Source organism: Nuphar pumila, chromosome 13, assembly GCF_984573655.1.
Source record: "Nuphar pumila chromosome 13, dmNupPumi1.hap1.1, whole genome shotgun sequence".
Lineage (NCBI taxonomy): Eukaryota > Viridiplantae > Streptophyta > Magnoliopsida > Nymphaeales > Nymphaeaceae > Nuphar > Nuphar pumila.
This window is the reverse complement of record NC_143261.1, coordinates 98,843,055-98,853,984: the sequence shown is the minus strand read 5'-3', so window position 1 is coordinate 98,853,984 and position 10,930 is coordinate 98,843,055.

Sequence of the window (10,930 nt, the reverse complement as noted above, 5' to 3'; positions counted from 1 at the left end):
TCTTTGAGTTCCAATTCTGGTCTTTTACATATTAATTTTAAATCCATACGGGCCTTCGGATTATCCTTCGTTTTTCCTTTAATATTCATTACTGTATTGAACACATTATCAAACACATTTTTCTCTACATGCATCACATCCAAATTATGTCGTATCAATAGGGTCGGCCAATACGGTAGTTCCCAAAAAATAGATTTTTTCGTCCAATTGTGTTCCTTCCCAAATCCACGGAAGGGTGTAGGACTGCGGGCATCTGTTAATACATCTGGAAAGTATCGTAATCTTCTTAAAATCTCTATGCCAGACAATCTTGAGGATGGACCTTCCATTTCAGTTGTGCCTGCTGTAAATGCATTCTTTTGACGTCGGAACGGATGATCGCTGGGTAGAAATCGACGATGGCAATCAAACCAGCAAGGCTTCCTTCCATGCCTCAATCTAAAAGCTTTGGAATCCTCCATGCAGTACGGACAAGCCAACCTCCCATGTGTGCTCCAACCAGATAACATACCATATGCAGGGAAGTCACTGATTGTCCATAGAACAGCGGCCTTCATGTTGAAATTTTGTTTTTTGTGGGCATCATACGTGGTAACACCGTCATCCCATAGTACTTTTAATTCATCAATCAATGGCCTTAGATATACATCAAGATTTTGGCCAGGTGAGGTCGGACCAGGGATCAACAGAGACAAGAAAAGATTTGGACGTTTCATACACAAGCTTGGTGGAAGGTTGTATGGAGTTACAAATACTGGCCAGCATGAGTATGGAGTTGATCTACCCCCAAATGGATTAAATCCATCTGTACATAGACCGAGTCTAACATTTCGCACTTCCATTGCGAAGTTCTGATGAGTACGATCAAAGTGCTTCCAAGCTTCAGCGTCAACAGGATGCGTGATCTTGTTTTCATCGTGTCGAACTTTATTTGCATGCCATCTCATGTGTTTAGCTGTCTTTGAAGACATATACAATCGCTGCAATCTAGGAGTGATAGGAAAGTAGCGGAGCGACTTGTATGAAACTTCCTTTGATCTCGTGCTACCATTGCCTCTTGTCTTTGGCTTGAACCGAGGATGCCCACATGACGGGCATGATATGTCGTTTTCCTGCTCCTTGAAATACAACATGCAGTGATTTGGACAAGCATCAATCTTTTTGTAACCCATACCTAGAGCGTTGACCATAACTTTCGCACGATAGAAATTTTGTGGCAATTTCTCATCTTTAGGCAACATACTCTTCACAATCATGCACAAACGGTCAAAACATGATTGACTCAAATTATACTCGGACTTCAAATTCATTAGTTGAAGAACTGCAGACAAGATAGTGTGACTCTCACAACCGTTCCAAAGTGGCTCATCAGCATCTCTAAGTAAATCATAAAATCTACTAGCTGCATCGTTTGGTGATTCTTCATCTACGACAGTTCTTACATCACTAGAACTCATAGCAGAACCCAGTTCTGTTCCTGCAGCATCAAATATCAAATTCGTATATGGATTATCGTGCACCACATTCACCCGTGCATCAAAATCGTTTCTAAATTCTTCTCCATGAAACGTCCAGTTCTGATAATCACTCACAAAACCCTTCCTGTATAGGTGATGTCTAACGCCATGAGGTTCTACAAATCGATTATTCTTACAAATCTTGCAGGGACACCTAATCCGACCTGTGGGATCTACCGTACTGACACTTGCCGTTGCAAATTCAATAAAACTGTCGACACCATCCATATATTCATGCGATAACTCATTGTCTACTATCCTACGGTACATCCATTCACGGTTTGCAGTCATTCTGTCGTATGATGTTACGAATAGTATCCTAACCAGTTAAAAGAGAACCATCAGAATACTATGATGAAGAAAATATCAAATTTATCATGCAATATATGATGTCATACAATCACAAGAATTATGATGCATGCATTGATAACTTAATATTTTCATGTGCAAACTATTCATGACACGATACATTCATTTGAAGCATGCTTTCAGTATACAATTTCACATGGAAGACATAATCAAATTGAAAGTAACTACATGTAAGCATGGATACAATCACATCAAACATTGCAATACATCGAAATAATTCATATCAAACAAATATCAAACATGTACCTGCAGCAAACACACTTCAATATCCCACTAACTACTACCATGCATAGCATGGACTCCGTACTCTAAAAATAAGAACACTTCCATATTCATACATTAAAATCATGCTCAGCATGATCTCCGAACTCCAACAAAGTAGTCATAGATATCAACAACTAAGTGAGTGTGTGAACAATAAAGTGTTATATTCAATAAATTAAATAACATGTGATGCGCTTGCATCACTTACTCACCACGGGTATTTACCCGATTTGCATTGTTTTTGTCACTTACTTACCACGGGTGGCGGGGCACAAGCAAGTTCTGTTGAGAAATCTGCAAAAAAAAATGATGTTTTAAAATGAAGTCACCATGAAATTATTCGACCATATTAAATCATAAAACCTTAAAATACAAGAAAATAAATTATAAATAAACCAAAACATCATAAACTATAAGAAAAATAAACCATAAAATTAAATAAAAAAGCCACAATTTAAACCTTAATCAAACAAGGAAAAAACCTGCCAAAATCAAATACAAAAAAATCCTTCATCAAATTAACTAAAAAGTATTAATTAAAAAAATGTGATTTAAATCCCTAATTATAGAAAATAAAAATAAAAACTCTAAATAAATAAAAAAAACCTAATCAAATTAACTATAAAAGCCTTAATTAAAAAATTTTGATTTAAAGTCCTAACCAAATTAACTAAAAATCCTTAATTAAAAAAATTATGATTCAAATCCCTAATCATAGAAAATAAAAATAAAAGCTCTAATCAAATCCAAGAAAACCCTAATCAAATTAACTATAAAATGCCCTAATTTTTAAATTTTGATTCAAAGCCCTAATAAAACAAAATCAAATAAAAAACCCTAATTAAATTAACTACAAATAGCCTTAATTTAAGAAATTTGATTCAATTGCTTAATAAATGAAAATCAAAATAAAAAATCCTAATCAATGAAAATCAAAGAAAACTAAACAATAAAAATAAAATAAAAACCCTAATTTCTGAAAAAAGAAAAAAAAGAGCAAGAAACCAGGGGGTCGACCCCCCGGCCGGACACGGCAGGGGGTCGACCCCCGGCCGGACATCAAAAGGGGTTGACCCCCTGCCGGACAAGGCAGGGGGTTGACCCCTGGCCGGAGACGGCAAGGGGGTCGACCCTGGCCGGACAAGGCAGGGGGTTGACCCCCTGCCGGACATCAAAAGGGGTTGACCCCCTGCCGGACACGGCGGGGGGTCGACCCCCGGCCGGACATGGCGGGGGGTCGACCCCCCCCCCGGCCGGACACGGCAGGGGGTCGACCCCCTACCAGGGTTGACCCCCGGCCGGACACGGCAGAGGGTCGACCACCTACCGGGGTCGACCGCCTGGCAGAGTCGACCCCCTGCCGGAAAACGCAGGGGGTCGACCGCCTGGCAGAGTCGACCCCCTGCCGGAAAACGCAGGGGGTCGACCGCCTGGCAGAGTCGACCCCCTGCCGGAAAAAGCAGGGGGTCGACCTCCAATCCATTTACGTACCTGCGGTTGCTCCGGGCAGCGACGGCGGCAGCGGAAGGTTGACGGAAGGAAGAGGGCGGCAGGAGGGAGAGGGCGGCGGGCGGGAGCAGCGAAAGGAGAAAGGAAAAAGAGGGCTGGGATTAGGGGTAATGCGACATATAGCGACGGCTTAGCGACGGATTAATTCTGTCGCTAAGCCATCGTAATTCAAAAAACAAAAAAGGCGACAGAAAATATTTCGTCGCCTAGGCCGTCGCTATGTTGCGACGGAATCTTAGCCGTCGCAATTCCGTCGCTAACTGTCGTATTTATTGCGACAAAACATTCTCTCGCAAAATCCGTCGCTACTTAGCGACGGATTTTGCGAGGGAATGTTTTCTGTCGCTAGTTTCGTAAAATTCTACAAATATAGCGATGGATTCATTTCTCTCGTTAATCTGTCGCTAAGTAGCGACGATATAACTCCGTCGCTAAATTCCGTCGCTAATCAACTATTTTTTTGTAGTGATCCCCGCCTCCATCATCGCATGGGTTTTGATTTTAATCTCTATCCCCATTTCATCTCCTCCATCCCCGGTTCAAATGCGGAGAGGCGGGGCGGGGGGCCTGTTTTCCCTCGGTCCACTGCCATCCCTAATGGAATATCGAAAAGGTATAAATAAAGAGGAAAATTAGTGGCTCCTAAATAGTTTTATCTCCTAACCACCCTAACTATTAAAAAAAAATAGCCACAAACATTTGTTTTCTTTATCTAAACTTTTAAATGTGTATCATTGTTTAATTACTTACTAAATCTCATAGTCTAGTGCAAAAGTCACCCAGTGAGACAACTACTGGATGGTGCAGATTGAACTATTGGATTCCTCCCTTTGAAGGGTGGGTATTAGTTAGCTACCATGGTATCTTCCTCAACCAATGACATTTTGGATGCACTGTTAGGAACCATCAGGGTCAGTTTATTTTTGCAGAATGTTTCTCAATTCAGACTGGTCTTGTAGAAAAGGAATGGTGAGGTTGGCCAACTATTTTTATTGGGTTGAACCTGACAACAAAAGTATGCTTGGAATCCAGTAGTCCCGACATAGTCTCCGAAACCTCAACACAATGAGACCCAAGGGGTTTGGCATAGTGGGAAGGGGGTTTGGCTACTAGATAGGTGGTCAGGATTCCATTCTTATCAGCGGCAGCCCCTTGCATATAAAAAGGGGAAAGGGCATTATGTCTCTTACTCATGCCGAAGCAAGGTCACTCCTAGGGGGCAAGGGGTACGCCATGGGTTTACACCTTCAAGAAAGTGACCGTAAGTATGGTTGGTATAGCTAGTGTGACTAGGTCTCTGATCTTGGGGGTGGTTTTTCCGTTCTTCATGGACAAAAAAAAAATCAATAAAATGGATTATATGCATGGACCCTTTGGAATTGGAATATTCCATTTTAGCCATAATTGTGTATTATAATTTAATTAATATTAACCATCCACATTTTGCCTCTAGACCACCTTGTTGAGAGAGGCATACTTTAGAGATCCTAAATTAGGGGTGTCAACGGGTCGGTTTGTTCAGACCCAGGTAGAACAAGACCCATAACTTATTTGAGATATTGGTACTGGGTCCAGACCCGGGTCCAATCAAACCCACCATAAGAGAAACCATAACTGGATCCTATAAGGATTACATGAACCAAACCTCGTTCTTATGGCCACTAGTGTTGCAAAGAGATCGAATACACATGATATCCTATTCAAGTCCGACATGATATTTCCAAATATAGTTCCTTTTAAGTAAAATCCGAATTGCATTAGGATCAGACTCGAATCTGTTCAATCACATTATTTTTGGATTCGGTTCAGATTAAGATGAGCATTTTAAGTCAGATCTGGTGTTGGTCCAAATCAGATTCCAACCCGATTGCATTTTTTTACATGTAAATATCTTGTTTTATTTTATTTTTTCCAAATCCAATATTACCACATGTATTTCGAATTGGAATTCAACCTCATGTTCTCATGTTGATTCAGATCTGGATCTGGATTCAGATCTACTGATTGCCTTTCAGATTTGGATTTAGATATGGCAAGATCCAGCCCAAATCTGAACTCTTTGCACCCTTAATGGCTTAGGACTCTAGTCGACTACCAAGTCAGGCCCAAACATCACGTGGGCCAAGTAGAACCTGATAAGAGTCGAGCAACTCTTGTTTGTAGACCAAGGTTATCAGAATTGAATTGAATCAGCCAATTCGAATAGCATCAACCCCAAATCGATTCACTTCAGGGATGAATTGGCACATTTTAAATTTCTTTGTATTTTTTGGATTTTTTTTTAATTTAAAGTAATTAATCGACCAATTCACTTCCAACTTGATTCGAGCCGGAATCAGGCAATTCTCTAAATCTTTTTGAAAAATGATTTAGTTCAAAAATCGACTTTTAGCCCTAATTAAATACAACTTATAGTTATCTAATTGCAAAGGATTAGCCAAATATAGCCATGACTTCTCTTATTCAGGAGCCTACTTGAGATACCAACAGGCTCTGCTTGTCTGGTAGGAGCACCTAGTTCACGTCACCTTGTGTTGGGACGTTATGGGTTCAAAACCCAATGATATAGTTATATAACAGGTAGGGGTCTGCCTAACCCCAGCTTACCTTTAAAAAAAAAGGAGCCTACTTGAGATGAACAGGGTCGAGCAGCCCATGCAAGTTCTCCGAAAATATCTTGGCGAAGAAAATCTCATGATAAACTTAAATTTTTTTGTTCCCAAAAAATCAAAAAAATAATATATAAGAATATAAAATTTATATAATTGTAAAAACAATATTAAAAAGTTTTAAAAACATTTATATTGCATGACCATTGAGATGAAATTGTGATAATTTCTGAAGAGGTGGCATATCTAAAATACCATGTTTTTTTTTCACTAGACCAAGGGAAACCCCTCCATCACTGACCGCTCATTGGCTGTCCTTTTTTTAGCTGGGGTTAGGCAAACCCCCACTAGTTCTTATTCAATGTACCACTGAGGTTTGAACCTGCAACGTCTCACCACAAGGAAGGAAGCGTGCACTAACAACCAAAGGCAGAGCTGGGGGGGGGCAAGACTGGGTTGTAGCCCAGTCCTGCCTCAGAAGCCGGATCGAACCCTACCCGGATCCGAAACCCGATAGGGTTTTAAATGGGGGGTTCTTTTTAAGAAATGCATAGCTCCTCTATGTAATGCAGGACCTGAGCCCCCTTTGTTGAAGGCCCTGCTCGACCCCGGTGGAACCTCACCCCCCAGGTACTCTCTCTCTCTCTCTCTCTCTCTCTCTCTCTCTCTCTCTCTCTCTCTCTCTTCTAACCTCCCTCATCAACGCCATCACCCCCACAGGCCCTGCTCTGCTACACCACGTTGCTCTGTGCTACACCACCCGGTAGAGACTCAAAGTGTTTGTTTAAATGCTTCTGAGAGACGTGGTTACATGGTGTGCCATAGGTCATGGCAAGTTAGGGGTGTGGATTGAGCAACATAAACTTTTGATTCTGCAAATGTCTTATGATTTGTTACTGACATGAGAGAGAGAGAGATGAATAGAATTCAAACCAGCATACTTTTTCAGGTATACAAAATTTTTTTTGGATGAAAGTTTTCAACATAGCAGCATCTTTTGTTTGTTTCCAAAATATCTTGAGGTTATTTAGTATAAATTAGTGGAAAAGGATGTAGTCTTTATTAAAAAGTGTTATTTTTTTAAGCATCTATTTTGGTTTATGTTTGTATGTGAAGACATGGATCAGATTCATCATGTTTAAGGAGTGTATACCTCTTAAATTCTTAACTATTTTTTTTATTACTTTTGATGATCTCATATTGTTTTTGAAATATTTGATTTTGATTTTGATTTTTGTTTCATTTGAGAATTTTGACACCTGGGAGCTCAACAATTGCTTTTCTCCTCCCCCCCCCTCCCTAAATCCCTTCTCGTTTGAAATTTGTTGAGCTTAACATTCCCAATTTTAAGATTTTGATTTCCCCACAAACTTTGTAGCCTTTTTCGGTTCTGCTTGTGTGTGAAAACTTAGGTTAGTTTGTATGGTGTGGAAATAATATTGTTTCTGCTGCAACAAAGTCGTTTTCGTGGGCTAAGAGAGGCTCCACATGGGACAGTTTGCTTAGGTGCCAAACCTTCTAGATACAGTTTGAATTTCAAATCCCACAACCTTATTGATCAAATTATAGTGGAAGTGAAATAGAACTCAGCCTCTCAGAACAATTTCATATATTCTGAAAAGAAAGGTTCATGGCAGATTATTTTTAGAATTTACACAACATTTTTCACATGTGAATTTTGATTTTTTTGTAATGTTTTATTGAACAAACTAATTGTACACAACATGCAGTCTGCTTAGCAATAATTGTCAGCCACTAATCAATTACAAGGTTGTTATATGCCACACTATATATTGTGCATTGTGAAATTTTTTAGTGTATGTAGTAAACTGGTTGCTCTTCTAAAAATTTATTGTCTAATATCTTTGATTTAACGACTACAATATTACATTTTGATTTTGTAAACTACCCACTGCCATTTTTCTGTTCAAGTGCTGCTTTCTTGATTTTCTTTGCACAGGAAGATATACTAATTCTCTAAAATAAATAATCTTGAATATTTTTTTTCTGGACATTACAATATCTTAATGGTCCACCTCTAACCCTAGTCTTTCTAGTAATTGATTGGCTTTTCATTATTGATGGGAATATGTCCATCTGGTTTTGGTTTAATTTGTACTTTGGAATTATAGTTCTCTTCCCTGTTAAACTAGTGCTTTATGTGACAAATATCCTAGCTGTGATATTTCATTGACATTACCATTGTCATTCATTTATTGTACTTGTTGCAAAAGTGTTTATTTGATCAATGCGAACATTTTGCATGCAATGAATCAAAAACTTATAATTTGTTACTGACACGAGAGAGAGAGAGAGAGAGAGAGAGAGAGAGAGAGAGAGAGAGAGAGAGAGAGAGAGAGAGAGAGAGAGAGAGAGATGAATATAATTCAAACCAGCATACTTTTTCAAGTTTTTAAGTGCAGCCAAATGCTATCACTTTTTTCTAAAAATTTGTAAAGCAAGCATGATTTCTTTCTCAAGAATAATTCAAAAAAAGGTAGAAAAGCTTTTATGTTTATGCATGCCTAGCACTTATAATTGTTGCATGAAAAATCCTTAAATGTCTTAAAATGGCATACACTTACTGATTGCTCATGTAGTATCTTATTTATTTGTAGAATTTGAAATGAAAAGAGAACAATCTTTGAGCACTAGGAAAAGAAAAAACTTGTTATCATTTTTTTAGAAGTTAGACAACTCTTCAGATGGAGAAGTCAACAAAACTTCAAGTCCTACTCCAACCATTTCTTCATCACCTGAGCATATTCCATCTCCGAATCCAACTTCCGAATTTGATTTTTATATTGAAAGAGATCCGGGTAAAAGAAAGTGCATGTGTGATAACCTTGTTAATGAAATAGATTGAATTAGACATGCTTATTTTAGGGCATGACCTTTTCAACCAAAACTTGCACAATACCCAAGTAGACAATGTGGTAAATAAGTGCGTTGATGTCAAGAACATTGGTATGATAAGTTTCGTTGGTTAGAGTATTCTCCGACAGAAGATAAAGCATATTGTTTTTATTGCTTTCTTTTTCTTGATAATAACCCTTCTTCGAATCTCTCAGCATTGACAATGATTGGTTTTAATAATTGAAAGAGGGTTAGTCAAGGAGAAAAATGGGCTTTTCTTACCCATGTCGATTCTTCACCGTCTTCATATCATAATGTATGTGTAAGAAATGCAGAGATTTTGATGAGATCGGGTCATCACATTGACAAAGTGATGAATATTGTATCCCAAGAGGAACGTCAGAAAGCTCATTTGAGAGTAAGAACCTCAATGTTAGCTCTTCAGTGGTTAGCGCTCCAAGGTTGCGCATTTTAAGAGAACAATTTTTTGCAATTAAAAGTGTTAGTGATACTACCTCGTTGAATCTGAAAAATCAAATTTCTGATATTCTTAGTAGTCACAACTTTCAAATTCAGAATATGCGAAGACATGGGTATGATGGTGCTAGTAATATGCGGGGTGCTTGGAATGGGCTCCAAGCTTTATTTTTAAAGGATTGTCCATATGCATATTATGTCCATTGTTTTGCGCATCGTTTGCAATTAACATTTGTTTCTGCAGCTAAGGATGTTCGTGGCATTTGGCAATTCTTTTTTCATTTGGATAATGTTGTTAACATTATTACTTCTTCGCCTAAGCGTGTTGGTGAGTTGAAAGCTGCACATAAAAAAGAAATTGAGCATTTTTTAGAAACTGGGGAACGATCGACAAGAAGTGGGGCTAATCAGATTGGGAACTTGCATAAAGTTGAAGCTACTCGTTGGAGTTCTCATTATGAATCTGTAAAGAGCTTGATGGATATGTACGTTGCAATATGTAAAGTATTTGAGTGTCTGATTAAAAATTCTCCAAGTGCTAGATCTCAGACTGAAGTTGATGGTGCATACACTTGCATTACACGTTTCGAATTTGTATTTGTCTTGCATTTAATGAATCAAGTATTTGCAGTTACTAATATTCTATGTCAGGCCCTTTAGAAGAAAAATCAAGATATCTTTACTGCTATGAGATTTGTTTACACTACAAAGACTGTGATTCAAGCTTTGAGAGAAGATGGTTGAAAAGAATTCCTTCAAGAGGTAACATCATTTTGTTCAACAAATGATATTTGCCTACCTGACTTCACCGGTTCGTATATGGTTGGTCGATCACATGGTCGTGAGTATCCCTCAGTTGAGCATCACTATGATTTTGATGTTTTCAATAAACCTATAGATTTCTTGTTGGTGGAGTTAAATACTAGATTTAATGACACATCAGTCAAACTTCTTTCTCTGAGTGCGACATTGGATCCTAGAAACTCATTTAAATCCTTTAATATAGTTGATATTTGCAAGCTTGCAGAGAAATTCTATTCTCAAGATTTTACACCACAAGATATATTTTACTTGAAATCATAGTTACAACATTATCAGATTGATGTGGTTTCTGAGATTTCAAGTACCTACTCTACTTGATTTGTATCAAAAGTTAGTTGCAAGTAGAAGGTTAGAAAGTTATGTCATGCTAACTAGATTATTTCGTCTTATATTGACATTACCAGTTTCTACGACAACTATAGAACAAACATTTTCAATGATGAAGCATGTGAAGACGGAAATTCGTAACAAAATGGATAACGATTTTCTTGCTGACTATATGACATT